The sequence below is a fragment of the Microcebus murinus genome, chromosome 17, assembly GCF_040939455.1.
Source record: "Microcebus murinus isolate Inina chromosome 17, M.murinus_Inina_mat1.0, whole genome shotgun sequence".
Taxonomy (NCBI): domain Eukaryota; kingdom Metazoa; phylum Chordata; class Mammalia; order Primates; family Cheirogaleidae; genus Microcebus; species Microcebus murinus.
The window spans coordinates 43,027,501-43,053,754 of record NC_134120.1 but is presented as its reverse complement, the minus strand read 5'-3'; the positions used below and the strand labels follow the sequence as shown (position 1 = coordinate 43,053,754).

At 39.3% G+C, this 26,254-nt stretch overlaps 1 protein-coding gene across 3 annotated transcripts in view; it reads right to left on the bottom strand.

Annotated features, from left to right (window-relative positions):
• Positions 1-26,254, bottom strand: part of ZNF521 (zinc finger protein 521) — a 268,923-nt gene that overhangs the window by 241,145 nt on the left and 1,524 nt on the right. The window lies entirely within an intron of this gene.

Here is a 26,254-nt window from a genome sequence, read left to right as displayed (position 1 = left end):
TAGCCAAGTATTTCTCAAAAAAGTCTGGAAATGCCACCACACCACCATGCTGCTGTCTGAAAGTGCTTTCTGCTACCTTGCACATAACATGCTTCTACAAACCCTACTTCTACAAGGCACTTATCTATCCTCCCTTTCTTGTCTGGCCGTTGTGCCAAAGCCTTTCTTTGCATCTGCAATAAACTTAACTATATCACCACCCTTCAAATGACTCACATAGGCCAAAATCAACATACATGTAAACATATGCAATAATCTCTTGGCTTCATGGAAAAAGCAGAATTCCCACCTCGAAGACCATCTAGTTTTGTCTGTTGGGTTTTTCAAAACTGGAGGTAGTGTTTAAATAAACTGGTAATTTGGATTGATTTGCCATCTGGAAAGTTATTATCTCAACTATCTACACAGTGCCCATTTCAATACACTGGGATTTAGACTGCTCATTCCTTGGGGAGTAATCATAGGATCTCTGCGTTTGTCTCGTACTTTGCCCAGCACAGCACTGTGTCCAGGTGAGTGCTTAGTAAATATTATTTACTGATGGTGAGAAGGAGAAGGAGGAAAAAAAATAGAGTATGTAAAAAAAAGTTTTTCACTGGTATTTTTTTCTGTAACAGGAACAGACTGGTTACCTCCAAAGTGAAAACCACCTACAGGCCTACATTTCACAAAGTTGATAGTATCTGACCCACCATATCTGGGTTTACTGCTTTCAAATATTTCATCTAGAGCTACAGATACAACAAATGGGTAATGGTGCAAAGATCTCCAGCAAACTAAACCAAGTAGTGAATGCTGCCAAAATAGAGAGCAATTCAGGAAAATAAACAACTGCCACAAGTCTGGCAAACTGACCCCCACACCATTAAACACTTGCTAGAAGGCAGCATATGTACACTGACTACTCTTAGTTGTTTAGAATGAGTTTCCAGTTTCTCAAAAAGCTGATAGCGCTCAGGGAAATGTGGGTGTTGGGTTTGAATTTTAATATGATGATTTAAATGCTACACATCAAGTTTGCAGATCTGTTTGTTTTTAAATAAGGAGACTCTCTGAATACTTTAAGTACTACACAGAGAAAAATGATAAAAACTCACCTTCCTTATTATTCAAGAATAGGAACACTTTACATGAATTCAATATCAAAAATACCAAACAAAAAAGAATGCATGATGTTTTAGCTGTTAAAAGCTAACGAATGACCCTAGTCCATGCTTCTGACATTGTGGCTAGTTATTAAAATGAGGGTCATTTTAAGACTAATAAAAAATGTTTTTGCTTCCACTTCTGCATTTACAGATAGAACCCTTCGGGGACTGAAGTCAGTCAAGCTTATTCACTTCTGCTGCAACTTTAGGATGCATGCTCCAGCCAACTGGCGAATTTGTTTTTAGGTCAACACTTAAGAGAGACCCTCTGGGAGGTGAGTTCGATTATAGCCTATGATGCCTTGGTGTAATGAGTACTGGAATCTCAATCCCGGTCTCTCCCCTTGTAAGATTTTTCCAACCTCTACTTTCATGAAAAATTCTTTCTTGCCCATTCAAAAGATGTGTTTATTTGTTCTAGGGGTTTCTGTTCCTAATGCTAGTTGCCATAGGAAGATTCTAGAAAGCTTACATTGTCAACCATTTCTTTCCCACAGGTGGCTACACTTCAATAATTGCACATGGCCTTAGTGATGTAGTTTTTATAAAGTCCTTTGAGATCCAATCATAAAAAATAATTGTATTACTCTGCTAGCCATTCAAACCTCTGACTTCAACCTAAGGGGTTATAAATACAAAGTCCATGCCTGTAAGTACTGCCCTGCCCCCAGCACCACTGCAAGAAGGATAAATGCATTGTTATGCTATAAACCCACCCAAAGGGCAATAATTAAAAATATCTCCATACCCCCTACAACTACATTTTAAAATATCTCCAACCCCCCTACAGCAACTACAAACCATGTCATAGCTACAGACACCTCTCTCCCACCCCTGTCCTAAATGATGCTGCCCAAACATGTTGCATCCATCACAAATGACCTCACCTGCTCAACCAACTCTCCAGCTCACCCCTTCAAAACGGTGCGATGGAGCACTGGATTTATAGTTTTCTGATCTGTATAGAAAGCTGAATTTTGGAACACAGACACAATTATTATTACAAAAATAAGTGGTGGCTTTCTGTTTCCAATTTTGCTAACATTACTTATAAATGGGAATTTAAAAGAAGCATGATTTTCCCTTTATTATGTTCTCTGGCAGGTGGTTCTTTCCTTCTTCTCATCCTCCTCCTCATAAGAATTGTTATTGCTATAACTTGGTTTAATAAAATTACAACTGTGGGGAAAATGAAAAATTGCACTGGCTTAAAAGTGTTGGAGGCAATAAACCCATGGACTTCAATTAATTTCAAGTGTGGGATCAGTTTAAGGCCAACCAGCAGAAATTCTATTCTGTCCATGTAAAAATGAGGTTTCACCACATTTACTTTTTATAACCTATATAAAAGTCAAGTAAAAGTAATGAATATCTAAAAGCCATCTCAGTGGACTGGCAAAGACTATCTGTATTCTTGAAACTCATCTTACATATTTCTCTCTGTGCAACAAGGATCCCATGCCTGATCAAAGCTAAAATGTCAAACTACTGAGAAAACAGCCCAATTTCCAATCCATTTCACTGCCTAGAAATGGACCTCCTTCCAAGCCACTTTTGCATGGAAAACCACTGGCAAAAGAAAGAAAAACTAAGAGATCATGTGGTTATAATTATTACCAGGCAAGGAATATTTCTGCAGCTCAGTGGTAAAGTAAAACTCTGTCGCTCTCTGCTCCCAATAGTGTCCATCGCAAAACAACTGCCTCATTAAATCTCTGCAGTAAGATTAATATGCCGTAGCTGCACTACATTTATAACTTGGTACTCTATAAAAAGCACATTTAATGGTAAGAGCCAGAGCCTAGATACAAAGTATTACTATAAAAACTTCTGGCAGTGAGTACACAGTGCAGGTCCTCTGTCCCTCTTGCAGGAGATATAAATGAGGCTTTTCCTGGTTAATTCCAAGCATGAAGCTCTACCTTAAAAACCAGAGTCAGTTTTTATGAGAGTGGCAGAAACACAAGAGTCTGAGGATGATGTAAATACGAATGCAAGAAGATTACTTAACAACTAAGATTGGCAAGAGATGAATGAACCCAAAATACTCCACTTATATACACACGCAAACTTAAAACTGGACAATTTCCTAACAGTTTGTTCTCTGGTCTCAGCCATCTCTTCACCAAATTAAATAGCCATGGCATGAATCACTCAATCTTAAATCAACCAACACAGTGCCAAGTGGGTTCAAGAAACTACCAGCTAAAAAATGCATACTGTCTAGAAACAAAAACAAAAACAAAAAAACAAGTTTTGGCTTCATTGAATGACTGAGTTCTAGGATCTTAATAACCTAAAACTATTCAAAAAAAATTCAAGCAAAAGTCATTCCAACACTACTTTAAAAGTGAATTACAAGTAAACTAGTAAAAATATAGGGTATTTATTACTTTAGAAAACTGCCTAAATTCTTTCTTCCAAGGATATTTTCTGAAAATATAACCCAGTATCTTATATTCAGGAACTCTATGCTAAATAAGTAAACACATAATTTATACAAATACATTATACACACAAATCTCCCAAATCACAACAAATGATGCACCTTAGCTTAACAACCATCTTCTGCCAAATGATAACGATCTAACATTGTATTTAAAGTTCACATGTATACAAACAACTAGTCTTCTAGGTTTACTGACACGTTTAAAAGTCCCAAGCCCCAAAAGAAAATTACAGACTGTTTAAAGCAAACCGTGTCTGAAAGCACTCCTTCCCTACAAGCATGTTCAAGTCATACTGGCTGTTTATCTTTATGCTTTTTAAGAACAGAGGAAAACTTAACCTTCAGGCTACAAAGAGTTAACAAGAACCAGAAAGCCTTCCTAGTTTTCAAAAACCAAAGGGCGGGATCATTATTTTGTGCTTTCTGGGCTCTAGATATGCTTTCTAACTTGAAATCCCACAAGATGAAAACAGATTTAGGGAAAATAAATCGCACACTGTTATAAAATGGCAAGCAGGCTCTAATGAAGGGAGGCAGCATTGCCAGGCTGTGCAGCCGTCTGTCCCACACTCGCCTGCTGGTCTGCCACCTCATTCTTTTTTGTTACTGTCAACAAAAGGTAAACAAACAAACAGAACAAAACAAAAACAAAAGCAATCGGTGGGGCGGCCCCGGCTGAGCATCCCAGGTACTGCATGCGACCTCAGCTTGGCAGGACAGGGAGGGCTGTCCCAGGCAGAGACCTGGCTGTGCACCAAAAGGTCCAAAGAGCTCATGTGGTCAAGGGTAAGAATGTGCTCTCTTTACTTTTTCTGCAATGTTTATTTTCTAACCACTCTATTCTCTGAAAGTTATTAAATTGTTTTACAGAAGAAAGGGGGGAAAAAACCCTTTCATCTATTCTTTCCTTTGTCTACAAAATCTTCTCAGACAGAAAGAATTATCTCTGTGTTAAACAAAATCACACTGTTGAAGTTTAGAATTTCTGTGGTTTTGCTTGATTGTTCTACAGGTCTATTATGGTCCTTGAAGACCAAAGAGAAATATCACAGATGCACTGTTATCAAGGAGAACATGCCCAACATGAATTTATTACCACTCTCTATCTACAATGAAATTCCTTGTAAGAGGATGCTGAGTGGGAGGAAATTAGCCTTAGGAGAGGTTGAAACACACACACACACACTTGCACATTTTGAAACCAAATAAAAAGTTTCTCTTCTTCCAATCAGAAAATCCTACCCATGTTCCCAAATTTCTTTCTTCCAATTAGTCCCTCCTTTATGAAATTTAGTAAAAGACAGACACAATAAAAGAAAGCGACTGCAGCACTCCAACTTTCACATAAAGTAGAGTTATAGACATATTCCTACCTTAAAGTCACTTAACTTCACAATGAATTACTATGGCTGCCTTTGCACAATGTCAATAAACAAACATTTACTGAGCACCTATGTAGTTAATAGGCATTTGGCTAAGGCCCTGGAGGTACAAAGTCTAAGACTATCTGGTTTCTATCTCAAGGAACCTGCAATCCACTGCAGTTTACCAACTGGGGGGGTCAAAAGCAGGTTCAGGTATTTGGGGACACTGATCCTTCCAGCCCTGAAAGTGGCCAAGTGCAGCCTGGGGACGCCGGAAACTTCAAGTCTGTTTTCCCTGGCTTTGAGCAGCTGTGTCCACTTACCCAAATTTGCCACTTGAAACTTATCATTTTTCTACATATGCCATTTCATGAGAAGGCCTGGCAAACACCAGTGCACTGAAAGAGACAGATGAGTGAATCAATGACTGCAGGAGGAGGGATAAATACTCAAGACACAGGAGCATCGGGGTGGGGCAATTTTACCCAGAGAAGAGCAGCTCAGGATGTTTGAAGGCTAGATAGCACTGAGGACAAGGAGAACATGGCTCTCTAAGCAGAGGAGCATGGGTAAAGCCACAGATGCAGAGAACACCACAATGCCTTCAAGGAAGTGCAAGCACTTCCAAGCTGTTGAAATGAGGGGCCACTGAATGGAGTGGAAAGAGAAGGGAACAGTGGCAGAGACCAGGCCAGAAAAGGGCCAGATCATGAAGGAACTACTGTGAGTGAGATGTTCAACCTCAGTGCTAGGAGAAGTCACAGATTGATTTTAAGTGACTGATTGATCCGGCTTACATTTTAGAAAGAGGCTGCACTGGTAACTGAGGATGGGTTGGATAAAGCCCAGACCTGGAAACAGGGAAACCAGTCTGCAGGCTACAGCTTAAACCAGGGAAGAAGTGGAGATACCAACTAAGTCAACAGCAGAAGGGAAATAACAGAGCCATGATGGAAACAGGGTCTAGATTGATTTTCCCACCCAGGTTTTGTTTTCTTTTTAATCCATATTCCCACCTACCTAAATGGGGACAAATAAATGCCATAACTAGACAAACATTGGACAGAAATGTTGCACCAGCTAACTTGTTAACAGTACAGGGGCTTTGCAGGGGCGCCAACACCACTTCTCAGGACTTAGATCTTTGGTAAGACTCCTTTTACTTTAGCCTTATTTCAAACACACACAAAGCCAAATAAGAATTAATGTAAAACTTAATTGAAAACAAAAACAGGCATTGTTTCTAACCTCTCTTTTCTATTCCTTCTTTTAAAATATCATTAACCATTAATTCAAGTAAGTTAGCATGATTCTACTTGCAGTCCATGATCCTTTTCACAAGATAAAGTAAAAACACTAGACCACTACTTTCAATAATATAAACTCAAATAAATATATTAAAATGTGCATAAATCATTTTTGTGAACAAAATATGGTAAGAAAACAGAAAGAATGACGGCGAGCCAACAGGACAAATGGATGAAAGAAGACTAAAGAGAGTACACAAACTCAAAATCACCTAACCTAATAAAGAAGTTACCCTGCCAGTGTTTTTTCTAGATGAAGGACTTACAGTAAACTATCCAATGTCTTTTTGTTGTTCTCTTGTTGCTGCTTGGTTTGATTTCTGTTTTTTGGCATAAGCTTTTCTTCTTGCCAGATTTGAGACTCTTCACTCTTCCAACTACCCTCATGCCTTCACATTCAACACTGACACATCTGAATCTCATCTAGTCTCTAACTTTCTGCAAAAACAAACAAAACCAACTGCTATATATATACCCATGCTCTATCTTACACTGAGCCTAAAGGATCTTTTCTTCCATTATATATAAGAGAGCTATTATACACAAATATTTTTAATACCCAGCTATTCAAGTACTAATTTCTCTACAGCAAAGTAATTTTAAGACTGCTAAAAATCCACTCTGGAAGAGAATAAATTATTTAAAAGCATATACATGTAGTCCTTAGCACATAACAACCAGCTATATGGAGAAACGCTTTACAGACAGGACAGCTATAATAATAAATGAAACCTACTTTTGAACCTAGGATCTAGACGTTTGGATGTTTGGGAAAGAGTCTGGTTATCTCCTCTTTGCCAAAGAAGCCTAAAGCCTCATCTATGGTAGCACAGCTAGGAAGCATTACTTCACCCCAGCAAAACAAAATCTGGGGCAAGATGCCTTTGTATTTGAGACATCATACTTTCCAATACTTCTACAAACTATTCTTGTTTTTTCAGCCATTTTAGTGCCAATCAAATTGCAATAGTATTTCTGAATTGTAAACAAAGTTAACTACTTCCACGATTACTGTAACATCAGCTAAGGAGAACGTATTTTGTTTTGAACAAGAAACACCGTCTTGCTGCAATGTAACAATATTCACCTTCACATTTTGAGAAAGTGAACTCCAACCTCATTCACAAAAATAAGTCCAATATTATCATTCAATTCTCTTTACTAGTAACTTTGTTTTTCTTTTAATTTATGAAATCCCTCTACTTAACAGCAATGATACATTTGAAAAACAAAGACAACTGGATTTGTCTAAAGGTTGTCAATTAAACACAACCTTTGGGGCACTTAATAGCCCACTAAACAGATTGGTATCACCAAGGAACATCATGAAAAACTCTTGTTTTTTGTTTTTTTTTCCCCTGTAGCAGCACCAAATGGTTCTCAAATAAACCAGGGATCAAACTGCCATTAAAATGGAAAATGATTTGAAAACAAATGAAAAAGATTTTCTCTTTTCCTTCCTTATAACATATAAGTGGAAAGGCCACATTTGTAAAAAGTGATCCCATTAAGGAAGATGAGAAAGGGGTTTCTAAACAGCTGCTTTGGTAACATGATGACTAAACTAAGAGAAATTAAAAAAAAATCCTATAAAATAAGGTACCTATTTATATAATGAAAGATCAGAGCAAAAACTGAGGGTGTGATTTATGAGTTATGAGCTATTGCTAACTACAAGAAAATTTATGTGTAATTGGGGAAAAAAAGAAATTCATTTTGTCTTCCTCTAGTTGGGCTAATAAATTTAAAAATACATATAACCCTAAATGTCTAAGGTTCCTTCAGCCTGATAAACAAAACAAGAAAAGCCACACCACCAAAAATAAACTATAAAAATAGATCATTATTGATTTAGTACCATTTCTGCAACATTTTCCTCAAGGAGTTTGAAACAAAGGAAATATAAGACTATCATTTTTTTATTAAACTTTTTGACCTTACTTGTCATTTCCTAGGACACAAAAATACTTACTTAAGTTTTCATATGAGTTTAATGTTTTTCTTTAGTTTTAACACAATGTCTCCAAAACCCAGATTTTAAAAATGCACTTTTCCTACAGAATGATAACGTTATCATGTGAATTCAATCTGCATGTATCTGCAGACAAGTAATAAAGACACTAGTGCCATTAGCATAATCAATACACAATTTACAGAGCTACCCAGATAGAACAAAAGTGAACGTGTATGCCATTATCATAGTAACTATAAATTAATAGTCATTTGTAGAAATATGTTCCCACTTATATTGTCTCAATTCTGACTTGTCAAGATAATGTGACCATATATTAAATATTTTTATAGTATAAGCTATACATAAACATTTTCAAATGATGATTTATTATCAGATAATCTCCAAATATGCATAAAGTGAAAGAGGGGGAAATGACTGATAAATAAATATCCATATCTATTTGTTTTGCTTTTTTTCACCATGTGGTTTAATAAGAAAAAATAATCAATATATGTGTGTGTATATATATATATATATAAAATTTTCAATAAATATATATGGAAAAGGAGCATGCTCTCAGGTAAGCAAAAAAGGACAGGGCTCACTTTCTTTTTTAAAAAGAATAATAAGAGATCAGGCACAGGGGCTCATGCCTGTAATCACAGCACTTTAGGAGGCTAAGGTGGGAGGATTGCTTGAGGTCAGGAGTCAGAGACCATCCTGACCAAGAGTGAGACCCCCATCTCTGCAAAAAATAGAAAAATTAGCCAGGGAGGTGGTGGCACATGCCTGTAGACCCAGCTACTTTGGAAGCTGAGGCAGAAGAATCACTTGAGCCCAGGAGTTAGAGGTTATAGTGAGCTATGATGATGCCACTGTACTCTAGCCTGAGCAACAGAATGAGACCTTGTATAAAAGAATAATAATAATAATAAAGAAACTAATCTTGTCAATCCTACTATTGCTACTTGTTATTTTAAAAAATCCAACACTTTTGAAACTTTACACTTAGCCAAAACTATTTTTTAAAATAAATATGCACCTATATCTACCTGAAGCATCATCTGTAAGACATCAGAATTGGAATCAATTTTTAGTAATGGTGACAGGCCATGCCCAATCCCCTCCACAGATGCCATCAATGCCACCCCAGTCATTGGGACAACCAACCCAGCCCCAATAGGTGTGTCTGCCTTTCACAGCAATAAGGAAAAACTGTATCAAGAAGCAACATATTTCTAATGCAAGAAAACAGATATTGCTTTAGAGTGGTAAAATGCCTTAACCTACCAGTGGGAAATAAGATTTGTTTTTTCCCCTAGCTGCTTCACACAGTGTATTAAAGACAGCCAGTGTGGCATTACCCAGGGGGCTACTCAACCCAAAGCCAGACACATTGCTATAGCCTTGCAGACACAGCCACACATACTTTCCCTATAACCTTAGCAAATCTCCTGATCTTTGAGTAAGAGCATCGAGAGGAAAGACCTTCGAGCATCTACTCAACCTCTACAAGCTGGTAGTTCTACTGAGATTTCACCAGGGATGGGAGAAGCACTCCTGGACCCCTCACGCCAGAATCCACTACCACCACCCCTAAAGTAGCTCCCAGATCAGCTTCCAGAGACATCCAATTCTTACATCAGAAGCCAAAAGCTTTAATTACACAGTTAGGGATTTGTCAGGTACCCACTTCTTTTATGCTCTCTAAGGTGTAAATGACTAATATTCTGTCTTCCTTTTTCTTGTAGAAGTAACTTTCTCTTGGGGTTGGGGGAGTGGAATAGGGAAGGGAACTCAGATCTAAATGCCTAAAGCAAAAAGAAACCTCACTGTAGAGATCTGGTGGCTAGAGGATTAATTATTTCTAGCTTTCAATTTGGTTTATGACTGGCCCCAGCCTCTTCTATTTGAAAATATGGGATTAAAGACTTCTCCCTTTCAAGTCAGAAAGTCTACATTCTTTTTCTACTTCAGCCATACTAATTGGCTGAGCTCAGTGTCTCTCTGCCTCGATTTTCTCACCTATAACATGGGAACAATGCACACATTCATTTAAGGCCAAATGAAGACACAGTGTCTTCAGAAACATGTTAAACAAGTGCCCAAATGCAGAGTATTTGCCATAAATAGTGAATTCAACTCTTCTCCAGCTCCACTGCCCACCTTTTATTGGAGAAAATAGTTACTAAGTATTGAATATAAAAGCCCACACAATTCCTCTTTGGCTTTCCCCAGAAGGGAAAATGTTTTCTTCTCTACACAAAAAAGCAAAGTAGCCACAAAACTAAGTGTTACCCCTGACGACTTTGCAGAAGAGGGAAACAAAGATGATAAAACATGTATGCTTTCTTAGCTTCCTAGAGAACGTCATCCATACTAAATAGCTATTACCAGTTAGTGACTTGCTAAGAGCAAGGTGTCTAACAGATCTTACATTTGTTACTTATTATCACCACCCTGTAAGGTAGATTCTTACCATTTAACTAGTAAGAAAGCTGAGGCTTAGAAAGATTCAGTAACACACAGCTAAGAGCATGCAGGTTTCAAACGCAGGTCCTCCAGGCACAGGGTCCCTCATGTCTACTCACTGTGACATGCAGATTGTGCACACAGGACAAAACATTGAGACATCCAGCTGCTGAAACTAGAATGAGGACGGTGACTCTCACAGGGCAGTGAGCCCAAGGCTTTGGCATTTGTAAAGATTCTCCAAAAGGGTGGGAAGTCACTTTTCCTTCCATAGCCTAAAATGTGTACCACCATGAAAGGGAATTCCTAGAATTATAAATTAGGAGGCTGAGATCCTCCCCTGGTCTTCATGCAGTCACAATGTGACTTGGAACATGGCATTTGAGCTCTTTGGGTCTTGGAGAGAGTGGGTAGGCCATCTCTGGGTTCCTCCCTGCTCTAAAGTCCCTTTATCTGTGTCCTCTCTCCTGTACTCCCACCAGGACACCACAGTGTCCTCCTCAGCACTTTCCTAACAAGGTGTCCCTCCCCTAGCCTTGGCTGTCCTTTTGGGAAACTAAACTACCACCCAACCCCAATGCCCTTTTTAAAGTGTTTTCTAGAATGTCTACGTTGAACCATCCCAAAGTGGAATTTTCTTTGTCACTTGCTATCATTTAAAGGTATTCTGCTCATTAAAAGTGACCTCACAATCCTCTCGGCTCTCCCCACTCTGACTGTCATTACTATTTCTCTCACTTCATTTAGCATTAAGGTTGAAGGAAAAAGTATAAATGGACCTTTGAAAGTCATCTGATTGGATATATTAAGGCTTTAGACTTTGTCTATAGAGAAAGATGACTTTATGACAGTTATTTCATTAAAATACAAAGAGAAGATAGTGTCTACAAAGAGTGTCACTGGACAAATGAGTGGTGAGGTCCACCACCAGGCACGGACGGAAGCCGGGTTTCTAAAGCCCAAAGGGATGGGAGAGTCAAACAGTCTGGGAGTGGGGACTGGGTGATTTCATGAACTGAATGAGAGAGCAGGACTTGTGATGGAAAGAGCAAAGGGAGGGAAGAGGAAATTAAAATAAAGCAACTTGAATAGTTAGGATTTACTGCAGAAAGAATAAAGAAGAAACTAAGAGGAAAGAAATGTCAGACAATCTGCCCCCAAATAAATTCTCAAATAAAATTAAAGCAGTAGCTAGACACAGCCAGACGCGGACTGGTGGTTCCGTCTGTCCCTGTAACCTCCTTCAACTTTCATACTCTGTGCCCACATGTGCTTCTAGACAACATGCAATCCCTCTCTGAAGCCTAAAAGAAAATGCATCTAGACAAATTTACTGATGACTGAAGTGATGTAGAAAATCATCCTCTCATTCAGCTAATTCCTTTGTAAACCCAAGCCCAGATTTACCTTTTTAATTTAAGGATTATTAATAAATCTACTATGATTAAACCTTCATAATGATATGTGAATTATTTGTCTCTAGTTCCTCTCCCAAGAACAATTAGATTACCCTTGCAAATTAGCATTGGCCTTTTTGCAAAGAACCTAAAAGACACCAACCTGACTTACCCAAAAAAAGATGGCAGAGGTGCTAAAATTAATTAGCTTCACTTTATGCTTCCATTATCATTTAATTGGAATTTCTGCAGGAATTTTTCTTTCGGAATTCTCTCTACATTGGCCAAGTGAAGTTGAAGTTTGGCCTGGGTCACTGTCTTGGCTAGTGTGAAGGCGCCTGCCATGGTGGACTAAAACCAGCAAAGGCTTTTGTGAACCCCAACCGCTCGCTCCTCAAGGCAGGACTCAGAAGGGGCTGTGTGCAACCACACAGTATGTGGAAATTCCCACTCATCAACCATATAGCAAAAAGGAACTTTCTAGAACAGAAAAGAGTTCTATAACATGGTGTGCACAAAAGCAAGAAAACCATGAGAGTAAGAATAAGACACATTTACTAGGCACTTCATATCTGCCAGATACTATTCTAAAAGTTTGCACTAATTAACTCTTCATTCTCACCAATGACCCTATGAATTAGGTGCCATTATTACCCTCACTTACAGATAGAGAAACTGTAGTTTTCTACAGTGATTTAATAACTTGCCCAAGGTCAGCCAGATTAGAATTTCAAACCGCCTCTACCCCCGGGAGTCTGGTTTAACTAACACCCATGCTCTCAACTACCACCCTGCAGTTTCCCCATTTACTCAATGTTTGCTAAGAACCTACTGTATTTCCAGAAACATGCTAAGGGGCCGGGGACACAGTGGTGGCCATGGGAAGATGACTGCAGCCAGTCTCACGGGGGATACAGAACTAAAAGTAACATCAGGAAGGCCGGGCGAGGTGGCTCACGCCTGTAATCCTAGCACTCTGGGAGGCCAAGGCAGGGGGGGGATCCTTTGAGCTCAGGAGTTTGAGACCAGCCTGGGCAAGAGTGAGACCCCGTCTCTACTAAAAAAAATACTACGAAATTAGCTGAACAACAAAAAATATATACATGTGAACAAAAAAATTAGCCAGGCATGGTGGCACACGCCTGTACTCCCAGCTACTCCAGAGGCTGAGGCAGAAGGATTGCTTGAACCCAGGAGTTTGAGGTTGCTGTGAGCTAGGCTAACGCCATGGAACTCTAGCCGGGGCAACAGAGTGAGACTGTCTCAAAAGAAAAAAAGAAACATTAGGAAAAAACCTTTCTATGTCAAACACAAAATCCATTAGTTACAAGGAAAAGCACTGACCATACTGAAAATAAAATTTTTAAACTTCTGTATGGCAAAAGAAAAAAAAATTACCACCCATAAAGTCCAAAGACAAACTGGGGAAAATATCTGCAACACATAAGTCAGACAAAGGACTAATTTTCTTAATAATATGGGCTGCTCTTTCAAACCAAAAGATAAAAGAGCCAAGGAAATAAAAAGGCAATTCACAGAAAAATAAATACAAATGGTTTACAAACATTTGAAAAGATGCTCAATCTACCTCATAATTACAGCAATGCTAATTAAAATGTCAATGAAATACCAGTTTGTTTGTTTTTTTCACAAGTCGAATTAGTAAAGATGAAGTATTTAAATAACAGGCACTCTCTAACCCTGCTGCTAACAACAGTATGAACAGGTCTTACCTCTGTAGAGGGCGTGCTGGCAGCATCTATTAATATTCTAAAGGCACATTCCCTTTAACTAGCAATTCCTTTTTTAGGAATTTACCACATATACCTAATCATACCTGTCAGCAAGAATGCATGTATGTTCACTGAAACATTAGTAAGTAGTAAGATGAACAAACAGATAAATAACTAAAGAGAAATATCCTGATGGTCACCAGTTGGGGGAGGGGCCAAATGACAGCCCCTCATCATGCAATAGATATTGTAGTGTTGTTAGAGTAAAGGCAAGAGGTCCTCAGTGCTGGTATGGAAGGACTGCTTGGAAATATGTATACGGAGTAGGACAACATAGAAAGCTCCCACTTTTTTGGGGGGAAAATATCCACTATATACATTGCCACCTCAGATCGGTCCAGTTAGCTGCCCAAGTGCATTTCTACCAGCTATACTCATCCTCTTTAAATAACTGTGCAACAGATATTTAAAGAACAGCTGGAAGGGGCAACATATTCTTAGCCAGTCCAAAGTATTGATGCATCTCACTTTGACCTGGCTTAGATAATGAAGGATTGGATTCCAACATCCTCTCAGAAACTTTTTTTGGGAGAGCTTTGTGAATAATAATATCAAGAATAGAGCTAACAGAAAATGTATAGAAAATGTGAGTTGAAAAAAGTGAAAAAAAAAAGTGCTGGGAGATATAGTACTGTTTTTATCATCTTTCACAATTTCTCTACATAAGTTTTTAATTACAGATTATACTATTGGCCTGTTGATGCACTATCATATCTTAGTATTTCCTAAGCTCCTGGATGTGGAAAGTGTGCTGAGAATTCACAAAGATCATAAGCAGAAATACACTACATGACTGGTATATATTTTCCTGAACATTTCTGAGGTAAAAATAGAGAGGATAGTTGTTACATTGTCTTATGATTCCAAAATGGGTGAGTTTATCCAGTATTTAGACAGCATGATAGAATTAAAATAAACCCAGATATTTGCAAGAATGAAGAACTCAATGGTCATAGTTGTAGGCAGTTTACTTAGAATGGGAACACCAAGCCCACACATGAAATATAACCAGAACTTGTACACAAGTTGGCTGTGTGCAAAGATATAAAAGGAATACCACTTGTGTGAATTGAAAATACACTATTGTTGTAAAACTAAGTACAATCTGGAGCATACATTATGAGAGACACAAAGAATCATCTAAATACGTCTGTATAGCTCCATGAAACCCATAAGCAATTGGGTCAGACTTGTTCCTTACTATCTCCCTAGCACCTGACACATATTGGTGCTCAATAAATATTCCTATAGAATGCATGACCATGTTCAATATTTTCCCTTCAAAAACATATGAAAATTCAAACTTGGCCTGAAAATGCTTTCTCTAGAAGCCTTCCCTGATCTCACTGATATCTGTTAAATGGTCTCATTAACCACTAGTACTATCCCTTCACAGGACTGGAAACTTCCAGCATTCTGTTTATTTAATGTGTTTGCACTGCTTGACCATAACTCTAGCAGGACATAGACCATATACGTCTCCTTCATATCATCCCCAACTCCTGGCACTCTTAGGCTGGTAAATGGTGGATATGAAGTAAAAATATTTGTTTAAACAAATGGTTGAATTAATGCATTTGTTTGTGTCTTTGCCACCTACATTTCAGGCTATGGGGATTCAAAGAAAGGGGTCCTGGGACCTTTGCTCTCAAAAGGCTTACAGACAAACCAAAAAGTGCCATAGTTTCCGTGACATATGGGGTACAGAGGGGATAAGACAGAGATGGGTCATTTCAACTCGGGAGGGTCAGAAAAAATCTCCCAGATGTGAGATGAAAATAATATGCAAACCAACTTAAGAACCCACAATCTAAGCCTAGAGGAGGTTCACAGTGAAGCTGTGAACATCACTAAAGGTTTAGGACATGCTGCTGTATGAAAATGGTACCAGCATTTGGACAGATGGATGAACAAGAACTGAAGATGACCAGTCAATGTTAATTCAAACTAAATTAAAATGCTGTCTTTATTTAAAGCAGCACAATTTGACTTTGGCTCAAATGTTTGTACTGCTGCAGGTTCATTTATTCATCCCCCTGCAGAAATGCATCTGAGGCCCAGGTAAATACCGAGGTGATCACACACTCACACACATACACGATTTCTAGTCCAAAGCAAGTGCTGCTGTTAGGGCTGCGTCCAGGGACATGACACTCCCCTAGTGAGGTGAGTCAGTCACTGGTCCAGGGTGCTCATTTAGATGCTAAAAACTGCTCTGTGGAAATTCCAAGGTGTGAACAGAACCAGATTCCTTATAAAGATCCTGAGAATGACTCAGTGTGTAATGCATGTGTCTCTCCATATTTGCTCCCTAAATGGGGGCAGGGGGAGGCTTGACAAGCAATCACAGTGGAAATTAAGACTATCCAACCTATGTTTGGAAATTTTGTCCAGTCTTCAATTTTATTCCATCAGCTACAACTCATTGAAGTTTGCAATTTAAAAGTATGCTTGCCCTATCAATATGAATTATTGATCAACTTGCAAAAATCACAATTTCTCAAGATGCGAGTTCTAGGATGTTGGAGCTAGAAAGGAATTCAGAAGTCATCGACACCTCCATTCAGCTAGTAAGAAAGGAAGTGATATTGACTACATGGAAGTTTACTGAACACTTAACACAAGGCAGGCACCTGGCAAGCAGTCTCCCAGCCTGCGGACACAGGGACAAAGACGGGACTGGGAAGCCACCCCAGAGGTCTGCTGGCCCATCACACTCATAGTGGGTTTTAAATATGCAGATCAGCAAGTATAAAAAACTGTTACATTTAACAGGAGCTATAAAATTGTGTTATTATCTTGTAATGGTTTTATTTTGAAGATTAAAAATTTGGTATAATGATGCAATAGTTATGTAAATGACCTACGTGATGTTGGAGGAGGCAAAAGGGATTTCATGTTGATCATCTTTCTCTGCGGTCAGTTACACTCCACCATCACCATTCATTCCAGCACTCACATCTTCGAACATGAAGACCATCAAGACACCCAATATCATTATCCCTAAATTGTCTCACTTAAGGTCCTTGATTCAGTAGAAGTTTATTTCAAAGCATTCACCTATCTCTCAGGGGAAAAATAATCAAACCTACACACTATGGACTTTTCCATACCAACTTGCTGCACTCCCTAGTGCTCTATGACTACATATTTAATACAATGGATTCCTTGTGACTTGTTTCACCTCAATTTTGTATAGCAGTGATTCCTAACTTAAGTTTAGTTTTTGCTGGGTTTTTTTAGTATCAACATCGTACACACTTTCCAACAGCCTCCAAATTATCTTCAAGGATGCCAAAAATTCTTAGAAAACTTTAAAAAAAAATAATTAGATTTACTATTACACAATTAAGTTCCAAAAATGTTATCCAGAACTTTTAGGAGAGGTAAAAGATATTGCAAAATCAATGAACTAAGTGCAAAAGGGCTGAAAACAGATACTCTATATATTGTATTTAGTGGTTTTAGTTCAAGTGAAATCTAACGAAGCTTGCCATTCTTAAAAAGTATATAGCTCATCAAACTTTTGGGGCCAAAAAAATGTTTTTGAAACTCCTTTTATCTAACTGCTTAAATTGACCTAACTTGCAGGAAAAATATATATATATGTATCTCCTTCTCCCCACTTACAAAGCTTTCTTCCAAAAATCAAAAAAACAATGGAAGGTATTTAAAATCTTATCCAGTTTTCTTGACTATAAGGTCCATAAGAGCAAGGCGTATGCATCTGTTTGGTTCACAACTGAATTCTCAGAGCTTAGCACAGAGCCTGGGACAAAATAGGCATCAAAAACCAACAACAAAACATGTGAAATGGTAAAATAAGCCCCCTCATTTTACAGAGAGGAAATCTGAATCCTAGCGAACAGAGGGTAAGTGGCTTGCCAAAAGAGCATACAACAAATCAGAGTTCACCCCTGCGCTCTTTCTACTCTGCAACTATCTCCCTACAAGCACTAATATCCAAGTCACAATACTTAAGGCCACAATTAATTGTTTGTTTTTACTCTCAACTCTTTCTAGGAATTAATATGCATTCCCTTGAGTCCACAGTTCTTAACCCTTGGCTGCTGTCTTCAAAACGTCATCTAACTTTGCATATTGTCCACTGACCGCCCAAAACCCTCCTACACACAGCAACTTCAGACTCCATACATTAGCTGATGGACACATCATTCACACTAACTCATGGCGGCACCACCTGCCAGCCAAGAGTTCTGTTTTGGCTTCATTAGTAGTTGGTAGAGTGATATTTGTGAAGACTTTATTGCCTTTTGCCCTTTTTAATGTGCAAAAATAAGTGAAAGACAGAAAGTGCCGATACTAGTGCTAAAAAGCCTATGTCTAATAAAGCAACTGAGACAAGCCAATTAGGAATACTGAAGGCAATTAATATTTAGTCTTATTCAGGCACTTACTGGACCTAATCTGGCTGTATTGTGAAGGAAAAGAATAATATTAAATAACACATATGAAATGCTGGAAATTGTTTCTAAAAGTCAATATATAGTTTAAAGCACAGAAATATATTTTAGATTCCTGGTCACAGAAACCCCTATAATATGGCAATTTATAATTCACTGAATGGACTCTTCAACCTGCTACAGGGTTTCACAAATGTATTATGTATGAATATATGGAACTGTCTGTACTTAATAAGGATTTCGTCCCTGTCAAGTAAATAAGTTTCCATCTTGATATATCCCTCATGGTATGCCAATGGGATAAGAAATTTTGGAAAAAAGCCAATCAGAAAAAAGAAAAGGGAAGGTAATAAAAATAGTAAAATAATGACACTTAATGGAACAGTGATTTTAATTTCTAAAAGGAAATTATATGCTTTACAATGATACTAATTTTTACTGGGAAAAATCCGATTTTCTTCTTAAAATGTGATTAACACTTATATGGACTTGCTAAACAAAATGTATTTCCTACAGAACATTAGAGTATGTTTGCGTGTACACACTAGGTATGTGTGTAATACTGTGCTGTGATAACGGAGGGGCTGAAATCTTCGGGTTTCCCATATGTAAAAAATTACTGTAACCAAAATACCAAAATGGAATTCCAACAAACTGCACTATTATGAAAATGCATATTCTGAATGTCAATCAGTTAACCATCCTCAGCTTGAGAGAACTACGCTCACAGTACATGCTTTCCAAACTAAATCATCTTCATTTGAAAATAAGACTTAAAATGAGCACATACCTAACACATATACACATGCAAATGACAGACTTACATATATTTTTTTTCTTTTCAGTATTTTTCAAAGCATTTAGTAATCCCATGAAATTAAAATGTAAAGCATCTGAAACAATAATTTTTAAATGCATGCATTTATCTTTTTTAAAAAAATCTTCTAAGAAAGGGGAGTTTATAGAGAGTCATATTTGAATCTGGACTTTTTAAAAATAACCAAATTACAAACCTCTGCGATCAGACATCTAGAGAAGAAACGCTAACTGTAGTGTGTGCTGCCATAATAATGACACCCCCAAGATCAGCCAGTGCTCATAGCTGTGGCAGGGTCCCCAGGCAGCTGGATAAATGCTGCCTGATCATTATCCCTGCTAAAACTGAAGCTACTGAAGTTTTAAAGAATTCATATCTTACTGAATTTCTTTCATCTCTAATAATTACTAAACTGGCATAATTACTTATACTAGAGGTGGAATGTGATGCATGCTAAAAGCCCAAGGTGCCTAAAATTAAAGTTTTTTTTTAAAAAAAAAAAAAAGAAAAAAAGCCATGATTCTACTTAGTTTTCAAAGATTTATCTTGTGTCAGGCTTTTATGCCAAGAGTTGCATAATTATTTAAACCATTTAAAAGCTTTCCTTACACTATTTGATTAATACTATAACAGAGCTATTTAAATTTACTAATGTTAACTTTAATGTTTAAGTTTTAATTGCTTTGTAATAACACTGTTGCAGAACATATTTTAAATGAGACAAGTACACTTTCATCACAACAAACAAGGTATATGCAATCACAGCCAGTGCACCATGTAATCTCCAAACAAAAAACAGGAACATACTTCAGATTTAATTGAAATGGGATTAAAAGGTTGAATACATCCCTCCTCCCCTCACCAACTAACTTTAACCTTTGACAGCACTGCAGGAGTCAATGGAGAAAAAAATTAAATACATCTGGGAAAATACTTAGCTAGAGGTTTGATTTAGAATATCAGCCTTTGTATCAAAATCTCATTTATTCAAAAGCATTCTTTAACATGTCACTAAAGGACATTTACATTTTTAACAATCCATAAGGCCACTAAAATGTGATGCAAATGTTGCATGTCTTACAATCATTTTCTCTGTGAAAAATAACTGAAAACCTGAACATGGTATCCATTAAGTCCAGCCATGAAGAATGTATTCTATGGCAGCAGAATTAATGACATTAAACCAGCAATGTGAATTCTGTCAGATGAATTAATAAAGCACCGTAATAGGAAAAACAGACCTTTCATAAAATTCTTAATTGATCTTGGTAGACTTGCTCTTTTCTACTATCAAAACCTCTTTCTCTTTATTGCATGCTTTTATATCAAAAAGCAAACTCAAGCAAGTATACTTAATAATACAGTTCAACTTGTGTCAACAAGTATTTCACTAGAATTTATCAGACTAACCAACCCTCACAAACAGACTTCCTTTAAAAATAAAGGGAGACAGGTACAAATCTTTCTGTTAGATGAAAAGAAATCTCCTACAAATATGCTACAAGACTTGTGCTATCCCAAATAAGCAAGTAAAAAGAACTAAGTATAATTACTGGAAGCAAAAAGTTGAAAAATTCTGTCATCACTGCTAGACGTCACCGCTGTCAATAAGAATAACTACAATGGATTCTGAGGGATATGGGAATACTCTGGCAAAACAAAAAAGAAAAATTATTAACAGCTTGCTTTATAAAAAGCTGCTAATCTCAAATCCCTTTGTAATTTCATTTTTACATGTACGCTTTTATGTTCAATATCCTATTTTTTGCCCGTTTTTGGCTGGATGAATAAAAGCCAGCAATCCACTCATGCATCAAGCAGATGTTTTTGTTTTTAAGGCCAAGTGGAATCTTATGAATTTTTGTGTCCTCCCTTTAAGAAGATGCTGCCAGAGTGCTGAAATCGTGAAACCGGCGTTTTGGAAAAGACTCAGTGGACCATCAGTTCTGGAACTTTGACTAGCACTCGTGGGATCCTTGCCAACTGTAATTGCTGTTTTTGTTTATGTCGGATTGTCTACTGATTGGACTATAATCAATTTAATGACTTCAGCATCTAGTCAGTATAATTTAGAGGTGGTGGAGGGAAGAAACAGTCACTGGTTGATAGATGACTAGAAGTACAACTGCAACTGTCTGAAGGGGTATGGAGTCAAGCACTGTTTGAGCTTCTGCAGTGTTTCCAATAATCAGGCTAATTTTAGCACACAAATCCAAAAGTAAAAGCACGCATTTCTGTGTGCCACGCAATTAGTATTTTGCCTGTACAATCACGAAAAGGAACATCTACCTGGTGTGTGCGCACATGTGTGAGTGTGTGTCTGTATAACTCTTAATTTAAAAAAAGAAAAAAAAACTTACATTAGGTTACAATCTAACCTAATGTTATTAAAGAAGGAGTCGTGTTCATCCTATCCAAACACAATTGAGGGAAAAACCATATTGCAACCTTTTAATGAAAAGCAAAATATGACCCTGTCTTAAAGCTGTTGTCTTTTCACACAAAATTTAGGGCTTTTCTTTTTCTTGACTATAGCATCATCTCCAAAACCAAAACTCAATCTCTAGTGGTGAGGTTTTTTTTTTTAAGAAATAAAACACATGAAGTACAAGGGAAACTTGTTGTTGTTGTTGTTATACCTCACCTGTCTACCCATAAGAATATATATTTTGACTTTGAAAATAAGAGAAAAAAACTGTGTTTAAATAAGGACTGGAGAGTTTAATGTTGCCATTAAATTTCAGGGCCAGTACAAGCTCCCTATATGGTGGCTTTCTTAACACCTACAATTTTTAGAGTTTTTCCACTAGACAATACAGCCTAACACATCGGTTTTCTGACTTCCAAAAGGTTTGGGACTTAAAATCCATTCCCTTTTCATTCAAATTCTATAGTTTACATTTCTTCTTTAAATTGTGAGCTGAATTTTTGCCACTTCATTATATTTCTAAATAAATTACTATTCAAAAAAATTTTTTTAACTTTATAAGTACAAAAGAAGGTAAATGGGGAAAAGGTCAATCCTAAGTGTGATAACTTCAAAATGTGCCAAGTTACAAAGGGTTAGCTACTGTGACAGCCAAGTTAAACAAGGCACTTTTGGGGCCCTCTTTCTCCCGGGTTCCCACCATCCCTCTTGAGGTCCCTGGTATGGGTTTATGAACACCTGAGGGTCCAGATATCCTAATTGTGTCTTGTGTTTAACTTGGCCATTTAAATGACTAAGTGCTCCCCTCTCTGCTTCCCAGCTTTATAACTTGGCTCTTACTGAATATATCACACCTTAATGCAGTAAACCACTTTTTCCTTCTTACAGTGCTTTTTGGAGTAAATTTCAAAAAAAAAAAAAACTTGTTATCAGGTAAAATGACCAAGAAACTTCCATCAGAGAAGCACCACAATAGAAGAAAGAGACAGCAAGAAAAACAGAAATAGGTCACAATTGACCAATTTGATGCAACTGATTTGCTGCCCCTAAAAAATAAGCTGACAGCAGAACTATTTTCAGTTAGGTAATCTACTCAAACACCATGTCTACTCTCAGGGCATTGAGACAAATATCCAAATAACACAAATGGGGCAGAAGGAGTGACTCGTTTAACTGTCTGACCATCCATGCCTCGGAAATACTGGCTTTAACTCTCCGTTTCATTAAAAAGAAAGGGTTGTTCTGAAGCTTAGTAGCATAAGGACAGAATCTGTTTCTCGACTTTGTATATGTGCTGATAGAATTTTGATCCTGTGGTTCTGAGAGTCAGGAGGGGTAAAGGCATGTCTCAAAATATATTTCCAGCTTTGACAAATAGAAAAGTGAATCTTTTTGGTGCTTAACAGTTTTAAGGCACTTCGGAGGAGGTGAGCAGACCAAGCAAGGCCGGCTGCACTGCAACCAGAAATATGGTACCCACTCTCAGGAGGTGAGTGCTAAGGACCATTACACTAAAGTTTGCCACAGACAAAAACGCCTGCTTACTTGTTTAAGTATTTATTCAAAGTTCTCAGTTTATGTGAATTCACAAAGTATATTCAACTGTTCATAGACACTTCCTAGTAGTCCATACTTTCAAGCATTTGGTTGAAAATAAAAACTTCAAACTTAACTGTCATTTTGTTTTAATATTTTTACCTGCCTTAGGTAAACTACTCTCCTGAGATGCAAGTTTCAAATTATGACAGCAAGTTTCAAATTATGATTTGTGACAGCACGTCACAAATATCTTTTCAACCTTGTTTATTAAAGAAAGTATGTATGTGAGAGAGAAGTTGGAAATTGAAGGCAAAACTTGGTGATTTATTTAGAAGGGCCTATTTCATTTTCATGGCTCCTATTACCTCCTTCAAGTTGGTTATAATCTACATGGTTTTGAAATAGTCACTCATCTAATAAAATTAGAATTTTTATGTTTTAATTGCAAAACTACTATTCCAGTTCTTCATAAATGAAGAAATCAGGATTGCCTTTCTGTTCTTGCTGACAGCAAAGTGTTGCTCATTGCTGATTTTTACTAATGTCATATACCAGAGTATTTGTCATAGTAAGAATTCCCTGGCTTTTCTAGGGTCCAAGTGTGACCTTCTGAACAACATAATGGACACAATCCACCACATACTCAGAACACTCCTAAAACACGTTTTGAAAAAACAGAGACCCTTCCAAGAAGATACAGGGAAACCAAAATACTGAAGGAAAGGCTAGGTATTTAACAAGAGCCACCCAGAATGCAATTCTATTTCTACAAAACCGCTACTAATATCACAATTATGAATTTGGCATAATTCATCTAAATATGAATTTTTCCAGGCATACCCTGAAGAAAAACAATCCTGCTCTTCAGTGAGGACTGCGATATTTTTATTCCTGTCTTCAGCTTCTCACCCCCCAAAAGCCAGCCAGCCCCCCTGAGGCCATTCGCTCTTCTGGGAGTCATCCAAGCAGCTGATAGGAGAGAACACCATTGTGTTCAGCGCCCACACAGAAAATGAAAGCTAAACCTTTGCTTTTAAGGTAAATATTTTATTTAGAGTTTGGCAGTTGAAACACAGATGCTGTGTCTTCGTGGAGAAGACATTTGGATAATTTTGCAACATGACAATAAAACAAAAGAATAAAACGCCCTGTTTACTCATCTTCCCTTGCCATTTTTTTTTTTTTTTTTTTTTTTTTTTTTTTTTTTTTGCTTATAGTAACCTAAGAACTGCACAGGTCCCGGTCCCAGGTAATTTGCAGCTCGACTTATCCAAGACTGCCCAGCGAATACCGCCAACTGACGGCTTCTCTTTCTTAACTGCCCATAAAATACTACGTCCATGAGAAGAAATCTCAGGAAGCACGGGGAGCGCATGCGTTCACGATCAACAGAACTTTCTCTGTGAATTCATTCCAAAGGCAGGTGAACCGAATGGGCAGAAGCTGAGGACGAACAAAACTACCGCTTGTGCAAACTTTAATAAACTTTATAAAAAAATAAAAATCCTCCCAAATTCCCGCACGAGGTTTCAGAAGCCTTTTGGAGCCCTTTAAACTGGGCTGACACTGATTCGCCATCCTATTCAACTGGGAAAGTTCCTCTTTCCAAGTGACTAGGAAGAGGTCTGTCCTGGTACTTCGCTCAGCGTCGCGCGAGCGTCGTCCGCCGTTACCCTGACACCCGCGCACGCCCCTGGCGTTTTTTTTTTTTTGTTTTTCTCTCTCTTTTTTTCCTTCACTGTTGACACTCGGATCTTTTAGGCCCTGGGCTTAGTTTTTCCCAGAAAAATGTGTGGCCCACGTGAAAGTAAGTCACTACAAAAACTGGGTCGAGACACATGCCAATGATTCACCTCGCTTTCAAACTAAAACTTGTGCGCTTCAGGAAAAAAGCAAACGTTCCAGAGCGCGGGGCCCTCCCCCACCCGGCCCCTTCCCAGGAGAAGAAAGGGCTTTGTGTGTGCGGTGACGGCTCCGTTACCCGAGTTCGCACACACACCGCGGCCCGGGGCCGGGAGGCGCGGGGCGCCGGGCCGAGCCCATCCCTTCCCCGGCACCGGCCGCGGGAACGGGGACGACCGGGCGCGCCGCGGCCCGGCGCCGGGAGGAAGAGGATGCTGCGCCGCCGGGGACCAGAGGGCGGGGCCGGGCCGCGCGGACCTCGGCGGGACCCTGCGGGCCCCGGCGGGCGCGGAAGCCGCCCTTTGTCCTCCGCCTGCGGGGTCGCGGGGCCGCGGCCGCCTCCCGTTGTCGCCTCCGTGTCCTCGCCCGGATTCCGCGTCCTGCCCGCCCGCGCCTCCTGCGGTCCTCGCGCTCCGCCGCCCGCCCTCCCCGCTCTCGGCCTCGGGGAGCCGGACCTCCCGGCCGCCCGCCCCCGATTTCCCCGGGAGGAGGCCGGGGAAGGTGGAGGAGGAGGAGGAGGAGGCCGACGAGGAGGAGGAGGCCACCACGTGACTCTGCTCGCCACATTCCACCACAGCCACCCGATCAATAACTTCAGTGCCCCCCGCCCCCCGCCGCCGCCAGCCCGTGCGCCCCCGAATCCCACACGCACCCCGGACACTGCCCTCTCCAACGGGGACTACAGGGAGCCGGACCCCCTCACGGGAAGCAGACGACTCAGAGGGGCGGCGGGGAGGAGCGGGGGCGAGGGGCGGTCAACTTTCCCGGAATGGCCCAGAGGGGTGCGCGGGGCCCGTGCGGGGCCCGGCCCCGCGCCCGCCGCCGGCTCTGTTCGCTCGGGCTGCGCGCGGAGAGGAGCCCGAGCCGGCGCGGGCCGGAGGCGGCGGCCGCCGTGTCCTCGCCCTGGCGCGGCCGGGCCCCGGGCCACGTTTCTAGCCAGCAGGAGCTGCTGCCCCCTCTCCGAGATGACTTTTTCCTTCTTCCAAAGAAATTAAAAAAGAAGCACCGCACGGTTTTGCATATTTATTCTTTGCGAAAAACACACGACAGAAACTTTTTCCTTCAGCCCAGATGTAGATCTCAGACCTCAGATGGGGGATTTTTTTTTTTTTGCTCCCCCTCCGGATGATTTCGTTTCTTTCTTTCTTTCTTTTTTTTTTTTTTTTTGCTGTTGTCTTTTCTCGCCCACTTTCTACCGCCGCCCCAAGTGGGGATCCTCCTCCTCCCGTCTTAACCTCCCCCCACCCCCGACACATCACC